Raw genomic sequence first — 16,674 nt, forward strand, 5'->3', positions numbered from 1 at the left:
CCTATATATTCAGCGCTCCCTCGAGTTCTGGTTGCAGTTCGCCACTTTACCTCTGAAGATGTCCCCCTCAATCGGAGATGAAACGTTTGGAGAATGTTTTATAAATCGACCACGGCCTATCAGCACCGAAGTTTCAAGTAAAGTCAGTACCGGCCGTGAAAGACTACACTATATTAGCTCCAAGCGCTGTTTTCGTCTGCTAGGAATGTCACAATCTTTGGTCGGATAGCGAAAGCATATCTGTACACAGTACTTTGGAACGTGTGGCCATACGGACGGAGGGACAAAGCGCAATTGGGTCTCCCCCAACCACTGGGGTAGTCACATCGCGTGGGCTCTGCCTGCAATTTTCACAGTTCTGTGGGCTCAAATTCGATGATTTTGTCCAATATTTATTTCGATGGCCATTTCTGTGTTGCAATATACATGAATTTATGGTGAGAACATTGTTTACTAGCACACTTTGGCATAACATTTCACCGTACGTGATTTTCCAGCTTTATAGATGAGCATCCTTTGCGATCGGAGTTAAATCTGTTATTCCAAGTGAGAGTGTTTAAAGTTCAAGGATTAATATCGGTCTTTCATTAACAGTTCTCTGAAAATAGGTCACGGTTCATTTTACTATCCCATTTATTTGATATTACTACGGGTATAAGGTACTGTATAGAATTCCTTTTTCTGTTTTTTATGTATTGTGGTGTTGTATTGCAAGTGGTCCCATTAAAGAGATATGTGATCTTACTATATAAATTTTCGTTTTTATTTCTTGAATAATACTCAGAAGTGATTTCGAATTCTCTTGAATCATATTTCATCCCAAAGCTACTAATAACGTATCACGGGTTCCATGGTCAGACGCCATGAGCTCACATATACTAAATCAAAAGCCGTACTTGATATGAGCAGACTTAACTGAATGTGTTCTGCCTTCAGTGAAATCATTATTTAAAATAGGTGCTATCGGCACATATATTTATTTATATGCGTGCTTGTTACAGCAAGGTTAAGGCTGTCTGAGCTCGTGAGAACTTCGACACATACTGATCCTGAATATGTTGAGAGTGACTATTGTAATTAATGCTCCTTATAACTATTTGTTGAGCTATAGAAGGCTTATAACTGCATGCACTCTCTCTGTATGAAGGGATGCAGTATGTTTCCAGGTTGTATTAACAGGTTCGGCTGTGTTGGTCGTAATCATGTATTACTTAAACCTTTATTGAAGATCTCCTACGTTTTTCGTTGCTGTATGGAAGTCTTTACTGCTTCCAATACCTCATAAAGATAAGTAAAACAGTGTTACTATTTGTTGTACTGGACGAAATAACACTTGTCGGTACAGTGGGGTTTCTTATTTTTACCCCAGGAAGGGGCTACGATGAGACTACAACATATAAAATATCGGATCACTTTACGCTACGTGAACAAGACGAAATAATTTAAATTTGTTACAATTTACGTCCACAGGAATGACATGAGTATTTATTACTGTCAAGGAACATCAGTTTCTCACTTGATACAGAACAAAGTACTCGTCTCTGTCCACAGAATGCAGCTGACAATAAACATTTCTCTAGAGTTCTGCCTAACATAATTATCGCACTGCTGGCTCGGTAGAGAGACGATACAGATGACAGGGCTGAGCGGCACTCCACTGCCAAGGAACTCTTTGAGTGCGAGGTCGCAAAAGGTCCCAAAAGGCAAAACATGTTTACAGCATTCGATGCCCCACGTGTTGTCTACCATGCAACCACAATAATGGCTGCTAATGGCAATAGGAAGCAAGACTAGAGGTGAGGATGCGAGGGGCCGGGGCAAGCAGTGTATTTAACACTAAATTCTTCTAGAATCTTCATATGGAAATGATGCTCTAAGCCCCCCTTTTCTACTTCCGACTTTTGCTGTTGCACATGGATTAAGAAGAAACGCGAACTGACTGTAATCGACACTGCAAGTGGAGCAGAGAAGAGTTTGGCACCTGCAATGATTTAATTTGATAGAAATTAATTTGATAAAAGATGTTTCATTAATGTAGTGAGAAATGAAAGAGTTGCTCTACCGATCTACAGAATGAAAGTTCTGTCCAAAATAACAATTTGATTAATTTGACTAAACTCAAAATAATAAACAAAACACACGAAGCATTTACAATACGTCAAATTGGATACTCAAATAAATGCTGTAAAGGTGAAGTTGTCCATAAACTAGCTTGTGACATTTATGACCAAGTGGTATGTGGAGCCAATTGCTTGCAACTCAAATGTTAAGAGAAACACCCAGCCAATGCAACATTAATTGCTGCTACAGTAGTGAGAACTCAGACAATGAACACCCAAGACAGAACCACGTTAGAAAAGACGGGAACAGGCGCGATCTGCTGAGCTCTGATTATCACATAGCAAAATTCCCTAATCTGCTGGTGCTGCGGACATACATTACCAAGCTGTCTTCTTAACTGCAAGGACACGATGTGGCGTACCGGAGGCGATGGCTGGTTGCTTCGACGTCCCGTCGTGGTGATCATAATGTCGCGAGTATAGCCAGAAACAAATTATCCTGGTCTGGTTGTTCCACACTAAAGACTTCCTAGCAATTCCAATGCGCCTCTAAGTGGGGCGAAGAAGGCTCGCCACACAATCGCTGACTGTGCAGTGACTGATTTTAACAAGATAAGTCACACAATAACTCCGATACAGTCAACTTTAGCCAAAACTGCTCAAGACGGACAACATAGGCCGCTTGTACGCAGAACGCTCAATTTCCAACTGTACGCGAAGAGTTGCGTTGAAGTCGAAACTTCAGCAACTTCGTCAAACAAGTACAATTAGATGAAAGTATATTAGACAGCCAATGGAAGACAGGCTGTCCAGAGAAGCGAGAGCTCAGTCTAGTAACCTACTCCGACCGAAAGGCGAGAGCCGACTCCCCACAAGAGCACCCGTACAAACCGAACACAGAACACTACCGCCTCCATCGCAGTGACCGTGGTTAAACGTGCAAATTAGCAACTCGAAAATCGGTGGAAAATTCCACTCTATTGGCGAAGCACTACTATTCCACCAATGGAGATACTTGGCGCCATTTTCTGCGCCGATTTTGCTACGTCACGGATCTATCCCCTGATCAAGCCAATCACAGTTATGATTTTGTAGAAACCGCGGGAATTTGTGCGCCAAGACTGCCTCGGAACAGCAAGTCATTCCCACGCCTTGCTCGTAGCCCATCAGAAAGCGTTAAGGCCGGCCGCGGTGGTCTAGCGGTTCTAGGCGCTCAGTCCGGAACCGCGCGACCGCTACGGTCGCAGGTTCGAATCCTGCCTCGGGCATGGATGTGTGTGATGTCCTTAGGTTAGTTAGGTTTAAGTAGTTCTAAGTTCTAGGGGACTTATGACCACAGATGTTGAGTCCCATAGTGCTCAGAGCCATTTGAACCATTTGAAGAAAGCGTTAATCACTAAGTTTCTGCGAAGTAACGGAATCTCTAACCCCAGCCGCTCCTTCAGGCCCCCGCTCTTATGACAAAGTCGGCGTCTGGACAGCACCCACTCGGCACCCTCACGCCCGTCGGCATAACCCTTTCAAGATCAGCAGAACCCGCCTATCACCGGACCACCCGGGTGACAAGAGATGCTACGTGGGAAGTCCGCGTGTGAAGGAATAGCAACTTCTCACCGCATGCAATTAGAGAGGAAAATATTCATATCTTCTGAGTTCTCAATCCTGGTCTTGTAATGACCATACTCGGCTATACTTCCCCTAATCGAATTACTCAGAGTGAGATATAAATATGACAGGGGGCATGTCACTGCGTGCGTCGTAAAGACAAGCCACCTCGCAAGGACAGATTGGGTTGGGTTGTTTGCGGGAGGAGACCAGACAGCGAAGTCATCGGTCTCATCTGAGTAGGGAATGATGGGAAAGGAAGTCGGCCGTGCCCTTTCAAAGGAACCATCCCGGTATTTGCCTGGAGCGATTTAGGAAAATCACGGGAAACCTAAATCAGGATGGCCGGACGTGGGATTGAATCGTCGTCCTCCCGAATGCGAGTCCAGTGTGCTCAAGGACAGAATGAAGCTATAGAGCGTAGTTGAACTGCTTAGTTATCGAGTAACTCACAGCACTGCTACAGGGCTAATGGTGTTGATACAAAAGAGAGCAACGCCAACGAATACAGCACAAACATTGCATTATATCTACAACACTGCCGAACTTGACGTTTCATCAGAAAGGAACACAAAGAATTTTGGAGAGTGAGAAAGAAGTGGGAGATGAAATATTAGCGTTTCTGCAAGGTGAGGACAAATGGAAGTGATACTGAAACTGGTGTCGAGCCATGCAGTCCATCATACTTATAGAACATTGAGTCATAAATCAAGTATACAGTGAAACGTAGTGAAGGACAGTCGTTCGAGGAGTGGGTATTAAACATAATTATGTACATGGAAAATCATACGCAGTATACTAAAAAAACTCCGAATACTTCCGCAGCAACATGGCCGTGCAGTGTATAAGAAAAACTACGAATATTTAATGGAGTACAACGCGAACTTTTTTGTTACAAAAAGTGGAATTTGTGCGTTTCAAGGATGCTCGATCCAATTTACAGGATACTGACCTACTACGTTACGCGCATTCAGTCGCGTGCGACATAGATCACAGTGGTTTCAAGGGAAGTAATGGACGATTGCATAACTTCAAACAGTGCTACAGAACTGGAAGAAATTTCAAACAAAGCGTCAACTTGACGGTGCACAGCAAACTGCGAAATCGGCCCGAAAATTTGCAGATGAGATAAACAAATTTATCCCATCATGCAGCAGGGAATTTGTTTTCAACTCCGAGCAGTCAACCATGAAAGGAACCATGAAAATTAAAGGTACCAAGAAAGTTGTATCAAGATCAACTAAATCAAAGTCTTAAGACATTATATCCCCCTCCCTCCCCCCAGACGGAGGTTCGAGTCCTGCCTCGGACATGGGTGTATGTGTTGCCCTTAACGTTAGTTCAAAATGGTTCAAATGGCTCTGAGCACTATGGGACTCAACTGCGGAGGTCATTAGTCCCCTAGAACCTAGAACTAGTTAAACCTAACTAACCTAAGGACATCACAAACACCCATGCCCGAGGCAGGATTCGAACCTGCGACCGTAGCGGTCTTGCGGTTCCAGACTGCAGCGCCTTTAACCGCACGGCCACTTCGGCCGGCTAACGTTAGTTAGTTTAAGTTAGATTAAGTAGTGCGTAAGCTTAGGGACCGATGACCTCAGCAGTTTGGTCCCGCAAGACCTTACCACAAATTTTATAATTTTTTTCGCATTATGCCGACTGTTAATCTGGATGGTAAATTGGCTTTACTATGTTTCACTGGAAACTGGATTTGTGACTCGATGTCCGACAAGAATGATGGACTGCATGGCTCCGAGAAGTTGGATGTGCTCTGCCTCCTTCGATTCTTTCTCGTGTGCGTGATCTTTCAAGTGTAATAGGGAATATTTAAGCCACAGCAAGCACTAGTGGGAAAATGGGAGTAAGAGAACTACAGCTATCGTATGAGCACTGTTTTTGGCCAACATTTGGTCAAAATAACTTCCTTTTGGTTTATTCCTGGTGTGCATATAAATATTACACTCCTTTAGACAAGACTGTCCCTCCTGAAAACTGTATGACATTGCAATTCATACCACCCCGAACCACTTGACGAATTCAACCAATGGATGTATGTTTTGTTTTCCGTGCCCAGAAACATATAATCGCACTGTCTGCAGGTCACCTTAAAGGATAGCCAATTTCACGATAAGTTTCACGACAGATTGTTTGGGATTCACTTGCACGCCATCACATTCCATCAGTTGCCATCACCTCGTTACACCAATATAATTCTACATGCGTTCTGTAAGAGTGGATACCTAGCTGGTCCTCCTGCACGGACTCACCTGCGGGAGACTCATCAGACTGCCACAGCACGGGCACTTCCTTGTGTACTGAGGTGTCTGTCGAGAGCCACACATAATGTATATGTTGACACTTTGACTTTACACGGTACTAGGTTCCATTGTGGAACAGGCATTCCGTTCTACAGATTCCATAGTAGTCAATGCCTCTGACGTTACTCTAGAACAACGTAATATGGCAAATACATTGAAGAGCCAAAGAAACTGGCACCCGTGCCTAATACCGTGTAGGGCCCCCGCGAGCACACAGAAGTGCCGCAGCACGACGTGGCATAGAATCGACTAAAGTCTGAAGAAGTGCTGGAGGGAACTGACACCATGAACTATGTAGGGCTGTCCATAAATTCGTAAGAGTACGAAGGTGCGGAGATCTCTTCTGAACAGCACGTTGCAAGGCATCGCAGATATGCTCAATAATGTTCATGTCTGGGGAGTTTGGTGGCCAGCGGAGTTGTTTAATCTTAGAAGAGTGTTTCTGGAGCCACTCTGTAGCAATTCTGGACGTGTGAGGTGTCGCATTGTCCTGCTGGAATTGCCCAGGTCCGTCGGAATGCACAGTGGACATGAGTGGGTGCAGGTGATCAGACAGGTTGCTTACGTACGTGCCATCTGTCAGAGTCGTATCTAGACGTATCAGGCGTCCCACATCACTCCAACTGCACACGCTGCACACCATTCCAGAGCCTCCGCCAGCTTGAACAGTCATCTTCTGACATGCACGATACATGGACTCATGAGGGTGTCTCAATACCAGTACACGTCCATCCGCTCGATCCAGTTTGAAACGAGACTCGTCTGACCAAGCAACAAAAATAGTTCAAATGGCCGTAAGCACTATGGGACTTAGCATCTGAGGTTATCAGTCCCCTAGTCTTAGAACTCTAACATAAGGACATCACATACATCCATGCCAGAGGCAGGATTCGAACCTGCGAACGTAGCAGCAGCGTGGTTCCGGACTGATGCGCTTAGAACCGCTTGGCCACAACGGCTGGCCTCCAGGCCAATGTCAGTTTTGACGGGCTCAGGCGAGGCGTAAAGCTTTGTATCGCGCAGTCATCAAGGGTACAAGAATGGGCCTTCGGCTCCGAAAGCACATACCGGTGGTGTTTCGTTGAACGGTTCGCACGCTGACACTTGTTGGTGGCGCAGCGTTGAAATTGGCAGCAGTTTGTGGAAGGGTTGCACTTCTGTTACCTTTGTTGCAGCGTAACGACAAGCGCCGGCACGAAGATGAAGAACATAACCGTAGAGAATGCTGTGAGACGACGTCAGCCAATAGTACGCTGGCTAGGAGCGCACCACGAGAGGAGCGGCCTCTATCCGAAGAGAATATTAGCTCCGCTCCTGCCAGCCCCGGCCGGACAGTAGAAGACGCGGACTAGCAGAGGCACTAGCCGACCCGGACTAGAGACCATGCACTAGAAGAGAGGCACTAGAGGAGTCGTTATTAGGGATCCATAGGAACTTGTGTGAATTACTTGTATGGACACTGCATATAGCGAAGGACATTGATTATTTGCACGTAGACGACTGCTTGCGCCCCCAAGTTAAATATTGTCAATTTAGTTTATTGTAATAAAAACCGTTAATGTGATTTGCTTGGATTGTTGTATACCTATCCGAGAACGCAGCATCCCTTAGACAGCCTACAAGAGGTGAGTGGGCAGGACACCACAACCTTGAACGATTCTCTTCAGTCGTCGACGGTCCCGTTCTTGCAGGATCTCTTTCCGGCCGCAGCGATGTCGGAGATTTGATGTTTTTCCGGATTCCTGATATTCACAGTACACTCGTGAAATTACGGGAAAATCCCCACTTCATCGCTACCTCTGAGATGCTGTGTCCTATCGCTTGTGCACCGACTACTCTACTGGCCATTAAAATTGCTACACCACGAAGATGACGTGCTACAGATGTGAAATTTAACCGACAGGAAGATGCTGTGATATGCAAGTGATTAGCTTTCCAGAGCATTCACACAAGGTTGGCGCCGGTGGCGACACCTACAACGTGCTACCGAGCGAGGTGGCACAGTGGTTAGCACACTGGACTCGCATTCGGGAGGACGACGGTTCAATCCCGCGTCCGGCCATCCTGATTTAGGTTTTCCGTGATTTCCCTAGATCACTTCGGGCAAATGCTGGGATGGTTCCTTTGAAAGGGCACGGCCGATTTCCTTCCCTAACCCGAGCTTGTGCTCCGTCTCTAATGACCTCGTTTCGACGGGACGTTAAACACTAATGTCCTCCCCTCCTACAACGTGCTGACATGAGGTACGTTTTCAACCGATTTCTCATACACAAACAGCAGTTGACTGGCGTTGCCTGGTGAAACGTTGTTGTGATGCCTCGTGTAAGGAGGAGAACTGCGTACCATCACGTTACCGACTTTAATAAAGGTCGGATTGTAGCCAGCCAATGACTGTTAGCAGAATATGGAATCAGGGTTCAGGAGCGTAATACGGAACGCCGTGCTGGATCCCAACTACCTCGTATCACTAGCAGTCGAGATGACAGGCATCTTATCCGCATGGCTGTAACGGATCGTGCAGCCACGTCCTGATCAATGAGTCAACTGGTGGGGACGTTTGCAAGACAACAAACATCTGCACGAACTGTTCGACGACGTTTGCAGCAGCATGGACTATCAGCTCGGAGACCATGGCTGCGGTTACCCTAGACGCTGCATCACAAACAGGAGCGCCTGCGATGGTGTACTCAACGACGAACCTGGGTGTACGAATGGCAAAACGTCATTTTTTTCGGATGAATCCAGGTTCTGTTTACAGCATCATGATGGTCGCACCCGTGTTTGGCGACATCGCGGTGAGCGCACATTGGAAGCGTGTATTCGTCATCGCCATACTGGCCTATCACCTGGCGTGATGGTATAGGGTGCCATTGGTTACACGTCTCGGTCACCTCTTGTTCGCGTTGACGGCACTTTCAACAGTGGACGTTACATTTCAGATGTGTTACGACCCGTGGCTCTACTCTTCATTCGGTCCCTGCGAAACCCTACATTTCAGCAAGACAATGCACGACCGCATGTTGCAGGTCCTATACGGGCATTTCTGGATACAGAAAATGTTCGACCGCTGCCCTGGCCAGCACATTCTCCAGATCTCTCACCAATTGAAAACGTCTGGTCAATGGTGGCCGAGCAGCTGGCTCGTCACAATACGGCAGTCACTACCCTTGATGAACTGTGGTATCGTGTTGAAGCTGCATGGGCAGCTGTACCTGGACACGCCATCCAAGCTCTGTTTGACTCAATGCCCAGGCGTATCAAGGCCGTTATTATGGCCAGAGGTGGTTGTTCTGGGTACTGATTTCTCAAGATCTGTGCACTCAAATTGCGTGAAAATGTAATCACATGTCAGTTCTAGTATAATATATTTGTCCAATGAATACCCGTATATCATCTGCATTTCTTCTTGGTGTAGCAATTTTAATGGCCAGTAGTGTATAACACCACGTTCAAACTCACTTAAATCTTGTTAACCTGCCATTGTAGCAGCAGTAACCGATCGAACAACTGCGCCAGGCACTTGCTGCCTTATATAGTCATAGCCGACCGCAGCGTGGTAATCTGCTTGTTTACATGTCTCTGTATTTGAATACCCGTGCCTATGCCAGTTTCTTTGTGCTTCAATGTATGATCGCATCGTCCACATATATTAACCGTTTGTTCTGTCATGGCCCATTACATCACGACCTATAATTCTGGGATAATGTACATCACTGTTCCATTGGTCTGTACAACGAACGATCTTGTCCAGACAAATTATGAAGATGTGTCGCCCCGTTTGTCAGTTGTATGCAAATCAGTGTCTTCTGTTGTGATGTGAAACGGCTTGCAGATAAGCAGAAATTAGCACTCAAATGAAGGTATATTTGCGATCTAGACAATTAAGGTTCAAATGGCTCTGAGTACTATGGGACTTAACATCTGAGGTCATCAGTCCCCTAGAGCTTAGGACTACTTAAACCTAACTAACCTAAGGACATCACACACATCCATGCCCGAGGCTGGATTGGAACCTGCGACCGTAGGTTCCGGACTGAAGCACCTAGAACCGCTCGGCCACCACGACAATTAAGGGATTTTGTGAGTTCGCACCTTTAAGCAGGGAATGGATGAAGTCACCGAATATGTCGCGGCATGGCGTGTAATAAAACTTATTTTCCGTTCAGAGTGTGAGCTTGCAGGCGTCAGGGGCATTCCCGGCCCGGCAACAGGTGCCTGCCCTATCAGCGCTGCCTGACCTTTGGGTGAGTAACGCCGTGGAGTAGCGGCCGCGGGTGACTCACCTCGGCTGGCGGGCCGTGACCCAGCGGGGGTGTATCGAGCGCGCCCGGGGGCTCGCCGGGGTGACTCAGCGGAGGGATGCTGCGGGCGCAGATTCCTGGAAAAGGGTTGACTCATCGCACAGCGCCGTAAGGCCAGTCGAGGGGCGGGTTACTAGCCACCAGAAGCTGGAATTTCTCGGAATTGCTTCATTTGCCCCTGTGATAACAAAAATTCTCAAGAGTTCTGTTAGTTTAATTAAGTGTGATTTGTGCTACACGGCTTTCTTATACTCTGAATACGCTTACGCAAAATAATGCAGTAGGTATCTTCCAGGACGGATCTGGTAAATTACTGAATAAACAGAAAGAATTGAGTAGGGAGGTGCATCTACGTACTCACGACGGACTGCTCCACTATATTTTGCTTCTCTTACAATCCACTAACCGATCGGCTGGTGACAGGATCGCCCGACCTGACACACTCAGCTGACCAGTGTTAGAGTTCGCACTCTTAAATGTTGCGGTCCCTTGTGGTTAAGCATCGTTTAATTAAGCCGGCGATCTTATTGCGATGTACACTCTAATACAAAAAAAAAGACGTACCACGAAGGAATTTGGTAGATGTGACGCACATTTTTACAGGCAAAAAATGATTACAATTTCAGATAAAATGGATGATTTTTGGACAGGAAGAGCTTTACAAATTGAGCAACTGAATAAGGCTTTTGTCTACCTCTCGCCATTATGCAAGGGTTATTTTGCTTGGCATTAAATGATAGAGTTTTTTGATGTCTTCCTGGGGAACAGCGTGCAAAACTGTGTCCAATTGGCGGGATAGGTCTTCAGAAACCCGATATGGTTGTAGCGCTCCACCCATAATGCAGCAAACGTTCTCATCTGGTGTGCCAGTTAATGATAACAAAACGAAAGTCTAATTTTTAAATTTCACGTTCAAGAAATCGTTCACGCAGGATAACCGTACAAACGTATCGTCGTTTGACCATCGGACAGACTCCAGAATGGACGACATAGAAATAAGCATACCTGGCGCAGAGAAACAACTTGAAGATTTGAAAACAAATAAATCATCAGATCTGGATGGAATCCCAGTTCGATTTTACAAAGAGTACTCTGCAGCACCGGCACCTTATCGTGATGTCTTTCCCAGCACAGTCCCAAGCGACTGGCAAAATGCGCATATGACTCAACTATATAAGAAAGGTAAAAGAATGGACCTTCAATATTACTGACCAATATTCCTAACTTCTGTTTGCCGCAGAATCATTGAACACATTCTCAGTTAGAATACAATAAACTTTCTGGAGGCTAAGCGGCTTATTTCCACGAATCAGCAAGGTTTTAGAAAGCATCTCTCGTGCGAACTCAGCTTGCTCTTTTCTCACAAGATAAACTGATACAAAGAGTATATTTTAGAACAAAACCACAGCCTACTTTGAGGAAATATGTACGAATGTACGTAACACCCAGCGAATCATGAATGAAGAGCAACAGGCGGAGTCCATATTTCTAGATTTTCGGATAGCATTTGACACTGTACCCTACTGCAACGTGCTAACGAAGGTACGTGCAAGTTCACGGATATATGAGGGGCTTGAAGACTTCTCAAATAATAGAACCCAGTATGTTGTCCTCGACAGCGAGTGTTCACCAGAGACAAGGGTCTACACCAACATCTACATCTACATGGTTACTCTGCAATTCACACTTAAATGCCTGGCAGAGGATTTATCGAACCATTTTCATACTACTTCCCTACCACTCCACTCTCGAATGGCGAGTGGGAAAAAGGAACACCTAAATCTTTACCTTCGAACTCTGATTTCTCTTATTAAGTGCCTGGCAGAGGGTTTATCGAACCATTTTCATACTACTTCCCTACCACTCCACTCTCGAATGGCGAGTGGGAAAAAGGAACACCTAACTCTTTCCCTTCGAACTCTGATTTCTCTTATTTTATTATGATGATCATTTCTCTCTACGTAGGTGGATGTCAACAAAATATTTTCGCATTCGGAAGAGAAAGTTGGTGATTGAAATTTCGTAAATAGATCTCGCCGCAAAGAAAACCGCCTTTGATTCAGTGACTATCACCCCAACCGGCATATCATATCAGTGATCCTCTCACCCCTATTGCACGATAACACGAAACGGGCAGCCCTTCTTCGCACTTTTTCTATGTCCTCCGTCAATCCTACCTGGTAAGGATCCCACAACGCGCAGCAATATTCCAACAGACGGCGGACAAGTGTAATGTAGGCTGCCTCTTTAACGGGTTTGTCGCATCTTCTAAGTGTTCCGCCAACAAAGCGCAGTCTTTGTTTCGCCTTCCCTACAATATTATCTATGTGATCTCTCCAATTTAATTTGCTCATAATTATAATTCCTAGGTATTTAGTCGGATTGACAGCCCTTAGATTTGTGCGATTTATAGTACACCCAAAATTTATCGGATTTCTTTTAGTACCCACGTGGATGACCTCGCACTTTTCTTTGTTTAGCGCCAATTGTCACTTTTCGCACCATACAGAAATTCTTTCTAGATCATTTTGTAATACGAATTGATCGTCTGATGATTTTACTAGATGATTTACCGTCTATCACTACGAACTGTCACCTGTCTGAGAGGAAATCACGAGTCCAGTCACACAACTGAGACGATACTCCATATGCACGCAATTTGATTAAGAGTCGCTTGTGAGGAACGGTATCAAAAGCTTTCAGTAAATCTAGGAATATGAAATCGATCTGAGATCCCTTGTCGACAGCACTCATTACTTCATGGGAATAAAGAGCTAGCTGTGTTGCACAGGAACGATATTTTCTGAATCCGTGTTGGTTATGGGCCAATAAGTCATTTTCTTCAAGGTGATTCATAATGTTCCAGTACAGTAAATGCTTCAAAATCCTACTGCAAATTGAGATCAGTGATATGGGTCTGTAACTCAATGCGTTACTCCTATTTCCTTTCTTGAGTACTGGTATGAACTGTGCTACTTTCGAGTCTTTAGGAAAAGACCTTTCGTCAAGTGAGCGGTTGTATATGATTGCTAAGAAAGGCGCTATTGTGTCTGTATACTCTGAAAGGAACCTGATTGGTATACATCTCGACCGGAAGACTTGCCTCTCTTAAGGGGTTTGAGTTGTTTCGCAACATCTAAGATATCTACTATTATGTCACTCATGCTAACCACTGTTCCGTTCTGGTAATGTCAGAAGAGCCCCAGGGAAGGCTGACAGGACCGCTGTTCTTCTCTATATACGTAAATTATTTGGCAGACAGGTTGGCAGCAGTCTGCGGTTGTTTGCTGATGATGTCGTGGTGTACGGTAAGCTGTCTGAGTTGAGAGACAGTAGGAGGATCCAAGGCGACTTGGACAAAGTTTCCAGTAGGTGTGATGAATGGCAGCTTGCACTAATTGTAGAAAAACGTAAGTTAATGTGAATGAATAGGGAGAACAAACCTGTAATGTTCGGTTACAGTATTAGTAGAGTCCAGCTTCATACAGTGAAGTCGTTTAAATATCTGGGCGTAACGTTGCTAGGCGATACGAGGTGGAACGAGCACGTGAAAACTGTAGTAGAGAAGGCAGATGGTTGACTTCGGTTTATTGGGAGAATTTTAGGAAAGATTGGTTCACCTCTAAATGATACCGCATATAGGACTCTGGTGCGACTTATACTTGAGTGCTGCTCGAGTGTTTGGGATCCATACCAGGTCCGATTGAAGGAAGACATCGAAACAATTCAGAGAAGGGCTGCTACATTTGTTACCGGTAGGTTGGAATAAAACGTGTTACGATGGTGCTTCGGGAACTCAAATGGGAATTCCTGGAGGGAAGTCGGCGTTCATTTCGGGAAACACTATTAAGAAAATTTAGAGAACATGCATTTGAAGCTAACTGCCGAAAGATTCTTTCCGTCAATATACGTCGCGCGTAAGGACCACTAAGTAATAAATGAATACACAGCTCTCTGCAATGGAACTCTGCTCTCTGCCCTCAAAGAATTAGTAGATAATACCGGTCTATAGAGCTACCCCCCCCACACACATACACACACACGTGCACGCACAGACACGTACATACATACACACACATAAAACAAAAAATAAATAAATAAGTATGTATAATTATAATAATAATGATAAATCCTGAGACCTATTGTAAGTAGGCTGTTTATGTTTTCTCTATGTAAGTAGGCTGTTTATGTTTTCTTTATGTAAGTTTGATGTTTATGTTTTCTTATTGGCAACGTTACGTAGCGCTCTCTGTGGCTGTGCTGTGTGCAGTATGTGGCTAGTTTGCATTGTTGTTGTCTGCCATTGTTGTCATGAACTGCTATAGCTGGATGCGAACAGCGCGTAGCGCTGGGCAGTTGGAGGTGAGCCGCCAGCAGTGGTGGACGTGGGGAGAGAGATGGCGGAGTTTTGATAATCTGTAAGACTGAATGTCAATTATGAATATTAAGGTAAATACATTGTTTGTTCTCTATTAATATCTTTCATTTGCTAACTATCCCTATCAGTAGTTAGTGCCTTCAGTAGTTTGAATCTTTTATTTAGCTGGCAGTAGTGGCGCTCGCCGTATTGCAGTAGTTCGAGTAACGGAGATTTTTGTGAGGTAAGTGATTTGTGAAAGGTATAGTTTAATGTTTGTCAGGGCCATTCTTTTGCAGGGATTTTTGATAGTCAGATCGCGTTGCGCTAAAATTATTGTGTGCCAGGTTAAGCACAGTCTTGTACAATTGTTCTAAGTGGACGTTTCATATGTATAATTGTTCAAAGGGGACGTTTCATATGTCGACCCTTAGCCTAGGATACCTCACTGGAATCTTCTGATTTTTTCTTGTAGTTTGTGTATTTAGTGTAGCTTTTGTTTATTGCTAGCGCGTAATTGTAGAGAGAATCTCCTTTGTAGTTGCAGTCTTTCATTGTTGTAATGTAAAACAGTTGTGGCATGCATGTAGATTTGCAACAAGTATTTCGCAGCTGCGCTTGTAATTAACTACATATTATTTTCAGTGCTATGTTAATGTGTTCTCTTATTTTTGCTATTCAAATTGTGCTTTTCTGTGTTATCGTGTGAAATATTGTCACAATAATGGCGTGTGAAAAACGTAACACTCGGCTCCAAAGTAAACTGAGAAACGACAGTGAAGACGAAAGCAATGTGTTAGCGCCACTGTGTAATGAGTTAACTAATGTTCAAAGTAGTAATTTGGTAACTGTGCATAGGGAAATGGAGCGGGCGTCAAACAATGGCGTAGACAGTCAAACAGGTAGTGAACAGGGAAGCATTATCGATCGATCGGTCGGCAACAGCTCGCCTCAGGAATCCGAAATGATAGGACACAATTTTGCAAATACTGTAGATTCAGGTTTTGCGTCCTCACCGTTTTCTCAAATGAGTCAAGACACATTTTCTGCTTGTCAAAATGTGAATGTTGCCGGTGAAAATCCACTGCCAAAAAGCATAGAGAAACAGATTCCAGACACTAATACATTATTATTGCAATTAATGCAACAAATGGGACAAAATCTTCAAAAGTTAGACACAATGGAACAAAATCTTCAAAAGTTAGACACAATGGAACAACACCAGAGACAAACACAGCAACAGTTAGACGCAGTAGAACAAAATCTTAAAAAGTTAGACACAGTGGAACAAAATCTTCAAAAGTTAGACACAATGGAACAACACCAGAGACAAACACAGCAAAAGTTAGACACAATGGAACAAAATCTTCGGAAGTTAGACACCACACTTGAACAAACACGTGAAGATTTAACTACTGAGTTACATAACATTGAATCGAAATGTCAAAAAGTCTGTAATGACGTAAAAACACAAATTTGTGAGCATTTTCAGCCTATTTTTTCGCGGCATGAAAATGCATGACAGAATCACGAAGCAGCCATAAAAGAGCTGCAAACCATTGTTCATGAAAATCATGAGACCTTGTGGGCTAAAATTGACTCAGTTGCATCTACCGATTCGGTTACGCAACTGGCAAAAACTCAGGAAAACTTAAAGAACACAGTAGATTCGATTTCAACACAAATGGACACTCTGAAACTTGGTTCAGAAAAACACACTGAGGAAATGCGTTCACTATCGGAGAAAGTAGCTGAACTTTCGGATCAGGTCACTAACTTATCTACAAAGGTAGATGATGATCTGAATGACACAAGACCCGTAGCCTTCACTGACACAGAAGAGTATGAACAAATTAGAAAATTCAAACAAAATCAAAATCAAATCAACACACAGTACAAAAGAGAAATGCGGGAAGTACAAGATCAGCTGACACAGGTAATACAAGAATTACGTATTTCAGAGGACACTCGCGCTCCAACACGGGAAGAGGAACTTAGAAATACGGAAAAGCCACAAAATAATAACACAG

Source organism: Schistocerca cancellata, chromosome 6 (genome assembly GCF_023864275.1).
Source record: "Schistocerca cancellata isolate TAMUIC-IGC-003103 chromosome 6, iqSchCanc2.1, whole genome shotgun sequence".
Lineage (NCBI taxonomy): Eukaryota > Metazoa > Arthropoda > Insecta > Orthoptera > Acrididae > Schistocerca > Schistocerca cancellata.